The sequence below is a fragment of the Oncorhynchus mykiss genome, chromosome 16 (genome assembly GCF_057628025.1).
Source record: "Oncorhynchus mykiss isolate SJ-2025 chromosome 16, ASM5762802v1, whole genome shotgun sequence".
In the NCBI taxonomy this organism is placed as follows: Eukaryota; Metazoa; Chordata; class Actinopteri; order Salmoniformes; family Salmonidae; genus Oncorhynchus; species Oncorhynchus mykiss.
The window spans coordinates 37,869,189-37,886,166 of record NC_143037.1 but is presented as its reverse complement, the minus strand read 5'-3'; the positions used below and the strand labels follow the sequence as shown (position 1 = coordinate 37,886,166).

The 16,978-nt window shown below is 44.8% G+C and overlaps 1 long non-coding RNA gene across 1 annotated transcript; it reads left to right on the top strand.

Moving 5' to 3' along the window:
- The first annotated feature begins 243 nt into the window (after positions 1-243).
- LOC110491877 (uncharacterized) lies at positions 244-16,489 on the top strand. The gene is made up of 6 exons (XR_016487240.1): positions 244-405; positions 2,874-3,301; positions 12,353-12,517; positions 13,077-13,225; positions 13,403-13,463; positions 14,641-16,489. It is a non-coding gene; the product is annotated as an uncharacterized LOC110491877 (long non-coding RNA).
- Positions 16,490-16,978: the final 489 nt, after the last annotated feature.

Below are 16,978 nucleotides of genomic sequence, written 5' to 3'. Positions count from 1 at the left end.
TGACATTTTGAGTGTGATACGTGGGGGCAGGGCTCCACTGTCGGGGATGTAGAGAGAGGAAGGGCTGTGCAGTGTCACATGCCCATTATGACCCGATAAAAACTCTTGCTGCTCTCCAGCTCCAGCGGCTATCCATCACCGGGGCCTCTCTAATCAGCATGGTTGTCACTGTAACTAAACAGTGGGCTGAGCCATTTCACCACGCTATTGGTTGTGACAGTGAGAAATGAATCTGCTGCTGGCCAATGGGCTGCGTACAGCGAAGCATGACAGGAAAGGTGACAGTCTTCTCCAGGACTAGTAGAGAGACTCTGGAGCCAAGGAAGCATTTGAACAGTTTTACTGTTCTTCAGGCAGAAGTTGGGAGTAGAGCTGGGGCTTCTGCTATGGTGTGTAGGTGTGAAAGTGAGTACGCTTTATGCTCCCCGGCACAGACGTGTCCATTTGTTCAGTTAAGAGTGAATCTGATCTGGGAACAGATATGTGTTCTGTTCACTTTCCAACCGACATCTTACACTGACAATACTGTCAGTGGACACAGGACTCAGATATGGTTCATTTTAATGTCGTGTTTTTCTTTAAATACTAAATAAATACAACTACTGCTGCTACTATTAAAAATAATTTATTCCTTTTATAAGGATTTTATAGTTGTAAAAATACATCTTACTTCTATCTCAAGTTCTCACTAACGTCCAGTATTTCAAGTTATCCCCAATATTCTTCATCTAAATTATGAATATTCTTCATCTAAAAGTCTTGTCCTGAAGCGAAAAGTTTTTTGAACATGTCAAACAGGATACAAATAAGCGTTGGGTCTGTTGGTTTGGTTCTTGGGCTTGGTGTTGTTTGGTTTTGTCTTCCCCCCTGCTTAAACCTTGCGGCTGCACGGTGAACAGAAGCTCAGAGCTGGAGCTGTTTGACAAGTTGGCCGGGGATCTTTTTACACACAGGCTTCAGCAGCAGCTGTAGGCCAGACGACGGCAATACTTAGAATCCTCCCAGTACTTGCTCCTCTGCACTGTACGATAAAAAAAAAATCCCTGCAAGATTTCAGGAAATCACAACTGGCACTGTTATGGCCTACATCATAACAGCGGACATCACTCTCTTCTGGTCTTAGGCTAGGGGGCTCAACGTTCCTGGATCACCCCCAAAACAGTCCCTCTGCTTTCAGCCTTTCCTTTACAACCCAGAACAGTTATATACATCAGTCTGTCAAAACCGCATGGAGAGTCAGAGGATTAATATGTGTAGTAACACTGCCAAGAAGGAGCTGAGAATTTAGGAGAGAACGTATAATTTGTAGTTTCAATTATGCCTAGGCTATAGATTACGATAAAACAAATATCAGTTAGTGAAAACATTTTCTCACTGCCTAAAAAGTCTATGTTACAGTATATCCGTTCACTCAGAAAATCAGGTTGACAGCATAAAGCATTATGTAGAATTTTTGCATTACAATGTGATAAAATGTCCATAATATATCTGCAGTAATAGTGGAATGATAGTATTTCAACCAAAAATGGCTAAATTCTGTTTAGAATTTCAGTTTTTCTATTGGTCAGCAAAAGATGGTGCGTCTCTTGTTTTTGAATTGGAGGGCTGCACCCTCCCTCTTTGAGCAGCGTCACTAGGAGGCATGGTCATATTCTTCTGAGCGCAATCAACAATGGTGGATTTCTTACACGGAACCCAAACCGGCTGCGCGCCTGCATCACGTGCATACATTTATTTTGTCCCCCCACATCAAACGCAATCATGACACGCAGGTTAAAATATCAAAACAAACCAATTATATTCATTTGGAGACAGGTCGAAAAGTATTAAACATTTATGGCAATTTAGCTAGCTAGCTTGCACTTGCTAGCTAATTTGTCCTGCCATATAAACATTGAGTTGTTATTTGTTTATTTACCTGAAATGCACCAGGTCTTCTACTCCCACAATTAATCCACACATCAAACGGTCAACCGAATCGCTTCTAGTCATCTCTCCTCCTTCCAGGCTTTTTCTTCTTTGAACTTATATGGTGATCGGCATCCAAACTTTCATAGTGTAATCACAACGACCGACAACACAGTTCGTCTTTCAATCACCCACGGGGTATAACCAATGAGGAGATGGGAGAGGCAGGACTTGCAGCGCGATCTGCGTCACAAATAGAACTGACTTCTTTTGCCCTTGGCAAAGCAGACACTCGTTGATGTGCGTGAGCAGTGTAATTGAATAATATAGATTTCAAAATTTATTTTGCAACGCTCGCACACGTGACGGGAGCGGTGTAGTCAGGGTATTAGGCAAGTGTCCAGCTCCACTGGTTTTTGATACAGGTGGCAAAAAAATTGAAGTAACTGATAAGACTCTGGAGAGAAGTTATGGCCCTAAAAGGGCTGAAGTCTGATGCAGGGATGTCCTGTTTTCTGCTTGACAGATAACGTTACCAAGACGTTGCATAACGTCTTATGTCCGTTTCTCAATTTCTCAATTTCTCTGTTTGAGAGTGACAGAACTGTAATGGCACTCAAATGTAACATTAGCAGCTGTAACGGTGCTGTGCAGTAATAGTTGCCTCACCTTTTTGAGACTTCCAAGTGACAAACGTTATTACATAGTATTACTGAAACAATATTAGCTAGCTAACATAATGTAGCTTGGTAGAGAGTTGTCAAGCAAGTTTACGAGCCAGGTTTTAGCAAGCTAGATATGTGATATAATAATGGGACATGCGTGAAATAAAAATGTAATTTCTCATCTTCTAGTCATGAAAAGGCCCCACCACAATCCACTCCAAGGGAAGTGTTACCTCTGCCTGTTTTATCAAGCATTGGAGTGGCATCCAGCACCTCACATGCGAATGTCTTTTTCTAAAGGGGATGAGTTTCTTGGGGAGCCTGCAGTGGTTGATCTAGATGGGAGCACCATGGAGGCAACACGAAGTGAAAACAGGCAACACAAGGTTTTTTTCATTAACCTTTCTCAGACATTATCACCCTATATGTGTATTGCCAGTACTGTACAGATCTTATTCAGTGAATTTATTTTTTTGTAATGTTCTATCACTTCTATTTATCCTGATGAATATGAGCATCTCCGAAGAGACCATAGAAGTAAATGAAGAGGTCAATGACCTAATGTAAGACTGTTCTTAATATTTGTGATAAGCTAGTGTATTTACTTTTGTTGTTTGTATTTATAATTTACCATTATATTATTATTATTTCTTATTTGTGATCGCATCGATTGGGATGATGGAATTGGTGCTGATGAGGAGTCTAAACATTGGTTGGCATCCACCCAAGTAAGGATGCATGCGCAAATGTATTTGTTCAAATAAAGCTGTCACTTGGTAATAGTATACATTTTTATAGAATAATTTGGATATAATAAAATGATATTTTTTTATTTTTTTTACTTTTAGTATATATATATATATATATATATATATATATATATATATATATACATATATATATATATATACATGTTTTCTTTTCACCTTTATTTAGCCAGGTAGACTAGTTGAGAACAAGTTCTCATTTACAACTGAGACCTGGCCAAGATAAAGCAAAGCAGTGCGACACAAACAACACAGAGTTACACATGGGATAAACAAACGTACAGTCAATAAAACAATAGAAAAATCTATATACAGTGTGTGCAAATGTAGTAAGATTAGGGAGGTAAGGCAATAAATAGGCCATAGTGGTGAAATAATTACAATTTAGCATTAACACTGGAGTGATAGATGTGCAGATGATGATGTGCAAGTAGAGATATTGGTGTGCAAAAGAGCAGAAAAGTAAATAAAAACAATATGGGGATGACGTAGGTAGATTGGGTGGGCTATTTACAGATGGACTATGTACAGCTGCAGCGATCAGTTAGCTGCTCAGATAGCTGATGTTTAAAGTTAGTGAGGGAAATATAAGTCTCCAGCTTCAGCGATTTTTGCAATTCGTTCCAGTCATTGGCAGCAGAGAACTGGAAGGAAAGGCGACCAAAGGAGGTGTTAGATGACCTGGAGCCAGTGGGTCTGGCGACAAATATGTAGCGAAGTCCAGCCGACTAGAGCATACAGGTCGCAATGGTGGGTGTTATAAGGGGCTTTGGTAACTGTCATGTACTGTCATGTTGTCTTGTCTCTGTCCTTTCCCTTCACCCTGTCTCCCTCTGCTGGTCGTGTTAGGTTACCTTTTCTCCCCCGCTTTCCCCCAGCTGTCCCTTGTCTCCTCTAACTACCCATTCACCCCGTTCCCCACCTGTTCCCTTTTTTCCCTCTGATTAGGTCCCAATATCTCTCTCTGTTTCTGCTCCTGTCCTTGTCGGATTCTTGTTTGTTTGTGTCATTCATGCCTGAACCAGACTGTCGTCATGTTTGCTGTAACCTTGTCCTGTCCTGTCGGAATCTGCCGGTCCATCTGAGCCTACCTATGTTTGGTAATTAAAGAAGCTCTGTTTAAGTTGATTCGCTTTTGGGTCCTCATTCACGCACCGTAACAGAAGAATCCGACCAAGAATGGACCCAGCGACTTCGGATCCTCTCCACTCAGCCGTCGAGATCCAGGGAGCGATGCTAGGCAGACACAAGCAGGAATTGTCTGCTGCTCGACATGCCGTTGAGACCCTGGCCACCCAAGTCTCCAACCTCACAGAACAGGTTCACCATCTCCGCCTCGATCCACCGGCCACTTCCAGGGCTTTCGAATCTCCGGAGCCCAGAATCAATAACCCGCCGTGTTACTCTGGGGAGCCCACTGAATGCCGCTCGTTCCTCACCCAGTGTGATATTGTGTTTTCTCTCCAGCCCAACACTTACTCCAGGAGCACTGCTCGTGTCGCCTACGTCATATCTCTCCTTATTGGACGGGCTCGTGAGTGGGGCACGGCAATCTGGGAGGCAAGGGCTGAGTGTACTAACCAGTATCAAGACTTTAAGGAGGAGATGATACGGGTTTTTGATCGATCTGTTTTTGGGGAGGAGGCTTCCAGGGCCCTGTCTTCCCTATGTCAAGGCAATCGATCCATAACAGACTACTCTATTGAGTTTCGCACTCTTGCTGTCTCCAGTGGCTGGAACGAGCCGGCCTTGCTCGCTCGTCTTCTGGAGGGTTTCCGCGCAGAGGTAAAGGATGAGATTCTCTCCCGGGAGGTTCCTTCCAGCGTGGATTCCTTGATTGAACTCGCTATTCGCATTGAGCGACGGGTTGATCTTCGTCACCGAGCTCGTGGAAAGGAGCTCGCGCTCTCCGTCGCCTCCCTCTCCGCATCACTACCATCTTCCTCTGCCGGCTCGGGTGCTGAGCCCATGCAGCTGGGAGGTATCCGCATCTCGACTGAGGAGAGGGAACGGAGAATCACCAACCGCCTCTGTCTCTATTGCGGTTCCGCTGGTCATTTTGTCACTTCATGTCCAGTAAAAGGCCAGAGCTCGTCAGTAAGCGGAGGGCTACTGGTGAGCGCTACTACTCCTGTCTCTCCTTCAAGATCCTGCACTACCTTGTCGGTCCATCTACGCTGGACCGGTTCGTCAGCTTCCTGCAGTGCCTTAATAGACTCTGGGGCGGAGGGCTGTTTTATGGACGAGACCTGGGCTCGGGAACATGACATTCCTCTCAGACAGTTAAAGGAGCCCACGGCCTTGTTCGCCCTGGATGGTAGTCCTCTCCCCAGGATTCAGCGTGAGACGCTACCTTTAACCCTCACTGTTTCTGGTAATCATAGTGAAACCATTTCTTTTTTAATTTTTCGTTCACCTTTTACACCTGTTGTTTTGGGCCATCCCTGGCTAGTTTGTCATAATCCTTCCATTAATTGGTCTAGTAATTCTATCCTCTCCTGGAACGTCTCTTGTCATGTGAAATGTTTAATGTCTGCTATCCCTCCTGTTTCCTCTGTCTCTTCTTCACAGGAGGAGCCTGGTGATTTGACAGGGGTGCCGGAGGAATATCACGATCTGCGCACGGTGTTCAGTCGGTCCAGGGCCACCTCTCTTCCTCCACACCGGTCGTATGATTGTAGTATTGATCTCCTTCCGGGAACCACCCCCCCCCGGGGTAGACTATACTCTCTGTCGGCTCCCGAACGTAAGGCTCTCGAGGATTATTTGTCTGTAGCTCTTGACGCCGGTACCATAGTCCCCTCCTCCTCTCCCGCCGGAGCGGGGTTTTTTTTTGTCAAGAAGAAGGACGGGTCTCTGCGCCCCTGCATAGATTATCGAGGGCTGAATGACATAACAGTGAAGAATCGTTATCCGCTTCCTCTTATGTCTTCAGCCTTCGAGATCCTGCAGGGAGCCAGGTTTTTCACTAAGTTGGACCTTCGTAACGCTTACCATCTCGTGCGCATCAGGGAGGGGGACGAGTGGAAGACGGCGTTTAACACTCCGTTAGGGCACTTTGAATACCGGGTTCTTCCTTTCGGCCTCGCTAACGCTCCAGCTGTCTTTCAGGCATTAGTCAATGATGTCCTGAGAGACATGCTGAACATCTTTGTTTTCGTTTACCTTGACGATATCCTGATTTTTTCACCGTCACTCCGGATTCATGTTCAGCACGTTCGACGTGTCCTCCAGCGCCTTTTAGAGAATTGTCTTTTTGTGAAGGCTGAGAAGTGCACTTTTCATGCCTCCTCCGTCACATTTCTCGGTTCTGTTATTTCCGCTGAAGGCATTAAGATGGATCCCGCTAAGGTCCAAGCTGTCATTGATTGGCCCGTCCCTAAGTCACGCGTCGAGCTGCAGCGCTTTCTCGGCTTCGCGAACTTCTATCGTCGTTTCATCCGTAATTTCGGTCAGGTGGCAGCTCCTCTCACAGCCCTTACTTCTGTCAAGACGTGCTTTAAGTGGTCCGTTTCCGCCCAGGGAGCTTTTGATCTCCTCAAGAATCGTTTTACATCCGCTCCTATCCTTGTTACACCTGACGTCTCTAGACAGTTCGTTGTCGAGGTTGACGCGTCAGAGGTGGGAGTGGGAGCCATCCTTTCTCAGCGCTCCCTCTCTGACGACAAGGTCCACCCATGCGCGTATTTTTCTCATCGCCTGTCGCCGTCGGAACGTAACTATGATGTGGGTAACCGCGAACTGCTCGCCATCCGGTTAGCCCTAGGCGAATGGCGACAGTGGTTGGAGGGGGCGACCGTTCCTTTTGTCGTTTGGACTGACCATAGGAACCTTGAGTACATCCGTTCTGCCAAACGACTTAATGCGCGTCAGGCGCGTTGGGCGCTGTTTTTCGCTCGTTTCGAGTTCGTGATTTCTTATCGTCCGGGCTCTAAGAACACCAAGCCTGATGCTTTGTCTCGTCTCTTCAGTTCTTCAGTAGCCTCCACTGACCCCGAGGGGATTCTCCCTGAGGGGCGTGTTGTCGGGTTGACTGTCTGGGGAATTGAGAGGCAGGTAAAGCAAGCACTCACTCAGACTCCGTCGCCGCGCGCTTGTCCTAGGAACCTTCTTTTCGTTCCCGTTCCTACTCGTCTGGTCGTTCTTCAGTGGGCTCACTCTGCCAAGTTAGCCGGCCACCCTGGCGTTCGGGGTACGCTTGCTTCCATTCGCCAGCGTTTCTGGTGGCCCACCCGGGAGCATGACACGCGTCGTTTCGTGGCTGCTTGTTCGGTCTGCGCGCAGACTAAGTCCGGTAACTCTCCTCCTGCCGGCCGTCTCAGGCCGCTTCCTATTCCCTCTCGACCGTGGTCTCACATCGCCTTAGATTTTGTCACCGGACTGCCTTCGTCAGCGGGGAAGACTGTTATTCTTACGGTTGTCGATAGGTTCTCTAAGGCGGCTCATTTCATTCCCCTTGCTAAGCTTCCTTCTGCTAAAGAGACGGCACAAATCATCATCGAGAATGTTTTCAGAATTCATGGCCTTCCGTCAGACGTCGTTTCGGACAGAGGTCCGCAATTCACGTCTCAATTTTGGAGGGAGTTTTGCCGTTTGATTGGGGCTTCCGTCAGTCTCTCTTCCGGCTTTCACCCCCAGTCTAACGGTCAAGCAGAACGGGCCAATCAGACTATTGGTCGCATCTTACGCAGTCTTTCTTTTTGCAACCCTGCGTCTTGGTCAGAACAGCTCCCCTGGGCAGAATACGCCCACAACTCGCTTCCTTCGTCTGCGACCGGGCTATCTCCTTTTCAGAGTAGCCTCGGGTACCAGCCTCCGTTGTTCTCATCTCAGTTCGCCGAGTCCAGCGTCCCCTCCGCTCAGGCTTTTGTCCAACGTTGCGAGCGCACCTGGAAGAGGGTCAGGTCTGCACTTTGCCGTTATAGGGCGCAGACTGTGAGAGCTGCTAATAAGCGTAGAACTAAGAGCCCTAGATATTGTCGCGGTCAGAAAGTTTGGCTCTCCACTCAGAACCTTCCCCTTAAGACGGCTTCTCGCAAGTTGACCCCGCAGTTCATTGGTCCATTCCGTATCTCTCAGGTCATTAATCCTGTCGCAGTGCGACTTCTTCTTCCGCGATATCTTCGTCGCGTCCACCCGGTCTTCCATGTCTCCTGTGTTAAGCCCGTTCTTCGCGCCCCCGCTCGTCTTCCCCCCCCCCCCCCATCCTTGTCGAGGGCGCACCTATCTACAGGGTCCGTAAAATCTTGGACATGCGTCCTTGGGGCCGTGGTCATCAGTACCTAGTTGACTGGGAGGGGTACGGTCCTGAGGAGAGGAGTTGGGTTCCCTCTCGGGACGTGCTGGACCGTGCGCTGATTGATGATTTCCTCCGTTGCCGCCAGGTTTCCTCCTCGAGTGCGCCAGGAGGCGCTCGGTGAGTGGGGGGGTACTGTCATGTACTGTCATGTTGTCTTGTCTCTGTCCTTTCCCTTCACCCTGTCTCCCTCTGCTGGTCGTGTTAGGTTACCTTTTCTCCCCCGCTTTCCCCCAGCTGTCCCTTGTCTCCTCTAACTACCCATTCACCCCGTTCCCCACCTGTTCCCTTTTTTCCCTCTGATTAGGTCCCAATATCTCTCTCTGTTTCTGCTCCTGTCCTTGTCGGATTCTTGTTTGTTTGTGTCATTCATGCCTGAACCAGACTGTCGTCATGTTTGCTGTAACCTTGTCCTGTCCTGTCGGAATCTGCCGGTCCATCTGAGCCTACCTATGTTTGGTAATTAAAGAAGCTCTGTTTAAGTTGATTCGCTTTTGGGTCCTCATTCACGCACCGTAACAGTAACAAAATGGATGGCACTGTGATAGACTGCATCCAGTTTGCTGAGTACAGTATTGGAAGCTATTTTGTAGATGACATCGCCGAAGTCGAGGATCAGTAGGATAGTCAGTTTTACTAGGGTAAGTTTGGCGGCGTGAGTGAAGGAGGCTTTGTTGTGAAATAGAAAGCCAATTCTAGATTTCATTTTGGATTGGTGCTAAATGTGAGTCTGGAAGGAGAGTTTACAGTCTAACCAGACACCTTGGTATTTGTAGTTGTACACATATTCTAGGTCAGAACCGTCCAGGGTGGTGATGCTAGTCGGGCAGGCCGGTGCGGGCAGCGATCGGTTGAAAAGCATGCATTTGGTTTTGCTAGCGTTTAAGAGCAGTTGGAGGCCATGGAAGGAGTGTTGAATGGCATTGAAGCTTGTTTGGAGGTTAGTTAGCACAGTGTCCAAAGAAGTGCCAGAAGTATACAGAATGGTGTCGTCTGCGTAGAGGTGGATCAGAGAATCACCAGTAGCAAGAGCTACATCATTGATATATACAGAGAAAAGAGACCGCCCGATAATTTAACCCTGTGGTACCCCCATAGAGACTGCCAGAGGTCTGGACAACAGGCCCTCCGATTTGACACACTGAACTCTGTTTGCGAAGTAGTTGGTGAACCAGGCGAGGCAGTCATTTGAGAAACCAAGGCTGTTGAGTCTGCCGATAAGAATACGGTGATTGACAGAGTCGAAAGCCTTAGCCAGGTCGATGAAGACGGCTGCACAGTACTGTCTTTTATCGATGGAGGTTATGATATCGTTTAGGACCTTGAGCGTGGCTGAGGTGCACCCGTGACCGGCTCAGAAACCGGATTGCACAGCGGAAAAGGTACGGTGGGATTCGAAATGGTCAGTGATCTGTTTATAAACTTGGCTTTTGAAGACTTTAGAGAGGCAGGGTAGGATAGATATAGGTCTGAAACAGTTTGGGTCTAGAGTGTCTCCCCCTTTGAATAGGGGGATGACCGTGGCAGCTTTCCAACCTTTAGTGATCCCAGATGATACGAAAGAGATGTTGAACAGGCTAGTAATAGGGGTTGAATAAATTGCGGCGGATAATTTTAGAAAGAAACGGTCCTGATTGTCTAGCCCAGCAGATTAGAAGGGGTCCATATTCGGCAGCTCTTTCAGAACATCAGCTGACTGGATTTGGGTGAAGGAGAAGTGGGGGAGGCTTGTGCAAATTGTTGTGGCAGGTGCAGAGCTGTTGACTGGGGTAGGGGTAGCCGGGTGGAAAGTATGGCCAGCCGCAGAAAAATAGTTTTATCCAGGTTGTGTCTCATTGAGATAAAATCTGTCTCCAAGAGACCTGGTTTGAGACCGAGATTGCAAGTGGGGGAGGGGGGGGGGGGGGGGTTATTACATAAACTCAGCAAAAAAATAAACGTCCCTTTTTCAGGACCCTGTCTTTCAAAGATAATTTGTAATAATCCAAATAACTTCGCAGTTCTTCATTGTAAATTGTTGAAGCACTGTTTCCCATGCTTCTATCTATCTATCTATCCATCTATCCATCCATCACCTATTATTCTGACATTTCACATTCTTAAAATAAAGTGGTGATCCTAACTAACCTAAGACAGGGAATGTTTACTTGGATTAAATGTCAGGAATTGTGAAAAACTGTGTTTAGATGTATTTGGCTAAGGTGTATGTAAACTTCCAACATCAACTGTGCGTGAATGCCTGAACAGAACTACAGAGTTAATTTCCCTTCCATTCTCTCCTGAAACTGCCTCTTTGAAGATAGGCTAGCCAGCTGTGTTGATGGTTCCCATTGGGTGATGAGAGTAGCGTACTACCGTGATTTGACAGAGTAGTAGAATGGTTCGACTTAAATTCACATTCCTAGATACTTTTCTTAGGACAGCTAATCAGCCATAACCAGTGCTTGTAAGGGAGGTGAGTTTATCGTCTCAACCTCGTGTTGAGATTCAGAGTTCAAACCACTTTAGACGTGGGCTGCAGCTCCCCGTATTTCCTAGTCTGAATGTTAATTTCTTTACCAATCCTTTTATGCACTCCGGTCGAAAGGGACGGTTCCGTCAGGCTGACACGCACTCTGACCTCACTCAGGGCGTGGCTACTTACTGCTCAAAATGTATAGAAATTAAATTATCTCTGATGACTCCTAAAATTACATCCCTATCTTAATCAAAAATACTTTAATTGTTTGTCATTTCATATACAACGTTAAAGATGGAGACATCATGTATGTAATTTTCAAGTTACAGTATTTCTTTATAACATTTTTTATTGACATCACAAAATAACAACCTACATGACATTATTATTTTTTAGATCGCCTCTGACCATTCCCCATGTTTCCATGTTAAAAATATTGTTCCAGTATTCGCTTTAGAACATGTCAAGAGTTTTGGCGGGAAAAGTCTCTGGAGACAAAGAAACATTCCTGTGTTCATTTGGAGAGGGATGTTCTCTGGGTCGCCTCTCATTTAATTTACAACAGGGTATGAGGTGTCAACCCCCCACCAGCTCCCTCCTCCCCCCTCTGTGGGCGAGAGAGGGTCTGGTTACTGTCATCCATTGCAAAGCTGATCTGACCCATTCAGATCCTCACAGGACAGTCATGACACTGTAAAAGGGCAGACACATATGAGTAGTCATAAGTAAGACTGTAAATCATCTTGTCTGATTTATTACTCTCACATTACTCTCATGTGTTATGTTTGAGTGATGCTGTACTTACTGTATTGTGCTTAGCTGTGAGCTAGCACTTGTCCCTTAGTTGATGAAATCATATCTACAATCGGCAAAGTGCATAATGACACAGATTTCTTTTTTAATGCATTTCGAATGTAAGTTTCAGGACCTGTGGAGAGGTGTTAATCATGTGGTGCAGCACATCAGGCTCTCACAGACATCGTCCTCAACAAGGTGACTGAAGGATCTTCATAAATACCTGAACTTCAGGAGGGTTACATATTTTAGTACTATTTAGTAATTGGTCACAGATAATGGTCCATTATGCATTACTGCAGTACTCGGGGACCAGCAGAACGTTGGTCACATAGGAGATGGTTAGGAAACCCTGCATTAGGGTGATGGTCGACATGCACACAGCCAAAGGAAGATTACAATTTAGTTGACTTCATGACGCATTCATTATGTCTGTGTTGTTTTTTTTGTTTGTTTTTTACAGATCAACATCTGATCTTGAATCCTACCAGAACCATATTCTGATTTACACCAGCAAGCGTTTTTCCATTTCACCACCAGTCTATGAAGGCAGGACACTGCTGGGAGCACTAGATTACAACTTCTGCAAGGACAGACCAGCCAGGCAGAACGCAGATGGAACCAAGATGTAAGTCTCCAATCTATTTTAAGTCGATAGGTTAGGGAAGGAAGTTTTGAACAACAGAACTGTTCATGTCTGCCCCACGCACCTGTTCACACTCACACATTGGCCAAATACAGGGTCTTTCTAAATTAATATTTCCTGAATTGCTTACAAAACCTATTGGAGAAGAGGGTCAGAGGGGAGTGGTCCTGGACCTTCTTCTACCTATACAATTGAGAAGTAGGCAAGGACAAAGGATGCAATAAAGATTTTGTAAATGAAAATAAACAGGAACTGTATTTTCAGTGTATTATAAACCATCCAATCTCCTTTCTCTAAACTATTGAGGGAGGTGACGCACAACCTTATATATTCTGTTGTACTTAGATTTCAAGATCTGTGACCTTACTAAATGTCCTTGAAAGTTAATTTTTTATATGTTATAACAATGCATACTTTCAAATTATGTTGATTTATTGATTTATTGCTATAGAAGACTGCATTAAAAAAAGCTTAATGTTGGAGGGTCAATTCATTTAAGACTAGGCAGACATATGGATCAATTCTGGATCTCCAATGCAAGATTTTGAGGAAGCGGTTGGAATATAGTGGAGGGGATGCCATGGAAAAGAACCCTAATGCCCAAAGACCCGAGAAGACTTGGACTCCTACCCCGTATTCCTCAACCAACAACTGAGGAACGTGTGCAATCACAAGTGAGAAGAGGCCTAGGTAAGTAACAAACGGAAGGCAGGAATATCAGGTAGAATTGCATTAGACCTCAGAGTGAGTTATAACAAAGCCTGTGAGGAGATGATACCTATGCAGTCAATTCAAATTTTATTCTTTTCATTTCACGGTATCGGTACACTAAACCTCCACATTCCTAATTCTTTCCCTCCCCCCTAGCGTTGGGTGAACCTCGAGACCATGCAGGAGCTCCAGAAACCTCATCAAGCTCAGCAACCCTGTGAGAAACACAAGTAACGACCAACATACAGTACCAGTTAAAAGTTTGGACACACCAACTCATTCAAAGGTTTTTGCTTATTTTTTGTACTATTTTCTGCATTGTATAATAATAGTGAAGACATCCAAAATATGAAATAACGCAGATGTAATCATGTATTAACCAAAAACAAATCTAAATATATTTTAGATGCTTCAAAGTAGCCAGCCTTTGCCTTGATGACAGCTTTGAACACTCTTGGCATTCTCTCAACTAGCTTTACCATTAATGTCTTTCCAACAGTCTTGAAGAAGTTCCTACATATGCTGAGCACCTGTTGGTTGCTTTTCCTTCAAAATCGGTCCAAATCCTCCCAAACCATCTAAATTGGTTTGAGGTCAGGTGAATTTGGAGGCCAGGTCATGTGATGCAGCACCAGTTAAAAGTTTGGACACACCAACTCATTCAAAGGTTTTTGCTTATTTTTTGTACTATTTTCTGCATTGTATAATAATAGCCCTTACACAGCACGGAGGTGTGTTTTAGGTCATTGTCCTATTTTTGCGACTGCACTTGAAGAAACTATCAAAGATCTTGAAATGTTCCGGATTGACTGACCTTCATGTCTTAAAGTAATGATGGACTGTCATTTATCTTTGCTTATTTGAGCTGTTCTTGTCAAAATATGAACTTGGTCTTTTACCTTTTGCCATCTTCTGTATATCCCCCCACCTTGTCACAACAAAACTGATTGGCTCAAATGCATTAAGAAAGAAAGAAATTCCACAAATGAACTTTTAACAAGGCACACCTGTTAATTGAAATGCATTTCAGGTGACTACCTCGTGAAGCTGGTTGAGCGAATGCCAAGAGTGTGCAGAGCTGTCATCAAGGCAAAGGGTGGCAACTTTGAAGAGTATCAAATATGTTCCATATGTGTTATTTCATAGTTTTGATGTCTTCACTATTATTCTACAATGTAGAACATAGTAAAAATAAAGAAAAACACTTGAATGAGTAGGTGTGACAAAAATGTTGACTGGTACTTTACATAAAAACAGTTTTGCACCAAATACATTACAATGCCATACTTTGAAAGCGGTTTAATTTAGGTTTTGCACTACAGAATTGTTTGCCCCTATAGTAACAATAATATGTTTCTGACTTATGTTTTGGAATACATCTTTATGTTTAACAGTCAAGGCCCTGATTGTGCAAGACCTTTGCTGCTGGACCTCTCTAAAGAACCTTCTGAAGCCTCCACTATCAAGCAACTAGGGGAAAACCTCCCTGCATGCCTCCCAGTCCCAACCCCAAAACTGATGCAGCACTTTCTTCATGTACCAGGCCACACACACACAGACTGATGACAGGAGCATACACATGGCTCTATGTCTGGCTGGCATAGTGAAGGAATGGGATGAAATGAGAATTGATATAACGCTGTGCAGAGGGCCTACACTGCCAGATTAATTTCATAGGTTTACTTTGCTCTGTAAACATGGCCTTACTTTGGAGAGTACATTGCTTAATTAAAGGCCCACCGTCATCTCATGATGACCCCGTTCAATTTGCCAAGCAGCTCCTCCTAAAAGTCTCTTCACAAAACGTGACATCACACATCCCAACTTGGCAACAAATCATTGGTTTAGAAGACAAAATAAGAGTGACAATGTGATTCTAGCCTATTGAAACAACACAGAGCAGACCATCCCCCTCCCCAAACACCTTGCTTCACACCTGAACCTTATTTTGATTTAGATGGTGGTCGGTGGTGTACATGTGAGGTCATTTGAATGGGGTGATCATGTGATGACAGTGGGCCTTTAAACAGTTAATTCAGATTAAATCTATAGAGGTCTTTACACACCGAGATCCATCTATCTATGCTGCTACGTCTTTCCCAGACCACCTGTCAACCATAGCTCTATGAAAAGATATTGTTGGCCTCTTTACCCTCCTCTAATCCTCCCATCCCTGTGTGCCACTACCTGCCTCTAGGGGTGTATATTATGTCTGGGCTGACACATATTTGATTTCTTGTTAGGTGACACAAGGTTCTGGATCATAGGTATTTTTGATCTGGTTATATTCTGAGATTCTGTTTTAGCCATTTATCAGTTGACCATTTTCCTTGATAGCTAAGGGTTAACTTGCGTTTGATCATGTTCACCTTGCATCTTAGCTCCTTAAAGCTGGAATCAGCGAGTCGTCTGCAACCCCCAGGACGCACCTCTTTTGATATTTCATTTGTAACTAAACCCAACACTGACCTCTTTTTCTCACTTCTCTTTTTGTGTCGAGTTGATCCAGATCCAATACTAATGATGATGATGCTTGTTCAGTAGAACCTTTCTAAAAACGCTGTCCCTGCTACCTGTTTATCTACAACTAGCTAGCAGCTGACTACTCTGCTGTTTACATTCTAGCTCTCTCACGCAAGCTCATGTATGCTCCCTCATGCCCAAGCACTCTCTCTCGCATCTATGCGCTCTCCCACTCTCACACAACTATAGATTGTGTATATATAAACACAAGAAGCGGGGGGAAGCCTGGGCTCATGGACAACTAGCTGATTACCACTTTAAATATGTCATTGTGTTCAGTTGTCTAGAGGGTAGTTATGTGTTTTATATCCCAGTTCTCTGGAATATCGGTACCATAACCGCATCACTTCACGTCTCTGTCTTATTTCACTGGACATCCCATTTCCCCTTGAATAGCACGGCTTGGAGTAATTTACCTGCATAGACCTGGCACAAGTCATTGGTGGGTTGACATTTGAACCGTACAATTATGTCAATGGAAACCAAATTTCAATATAGACAAACGTTGTCTAAAATGTGTAAAATAGTGCATTTTGAAACTTTATATCCAGAAACTAATATACAAGCAAACTAATGTAAAAACATTATTTATTCAAGAACACTTTCAGATGTATAAATAAAATCTGACATTTTCCCATTTAAACTTTGTTGTGCCGGGAGAAAGTGCAGAGATGACACTTTTGGGTGAGAAATAAACAACCTTTAGAATCTTTGATATGACATGGTGTGCCCAGTAAGAAGGTTCTTGATGTCCTGAAGGTGCACCTGGCAGGTGTTTGTGTGTTGAAAATGCAAACTGAGGGAGAGCTTGTGTTCTGTTCACAGCAAGTGACATGTAGCCATATTAATGTCATGCCATTAAGTGTCTGGCAACAGATACTCTTTGGGCATAACGTTAGTATGTCATCATGCCAAACGCTTTGAGAATCCTAGCGCCCAGGGTGGAACCCGGTGTACTGTGAATGAGGATCAGGGAAAGTAGTGTCCCTGATTCTCCAAACACAGAGACTGGGGATGACAACTCGGTTCCCTGCACCAAGGGAACAAAGCTGCCACATCACAAACTGTGTAGACAGCATGCCGGTACTCCCGGGTGTCATCTCCAGCCTCTGCTGCATCAGCCACTGTCAACACTTCAACCCTATTTCACCTCATCACTCCACATTATGTGTGTCCACTGGTCATTATGTGTGTCCACTGGTCATTATG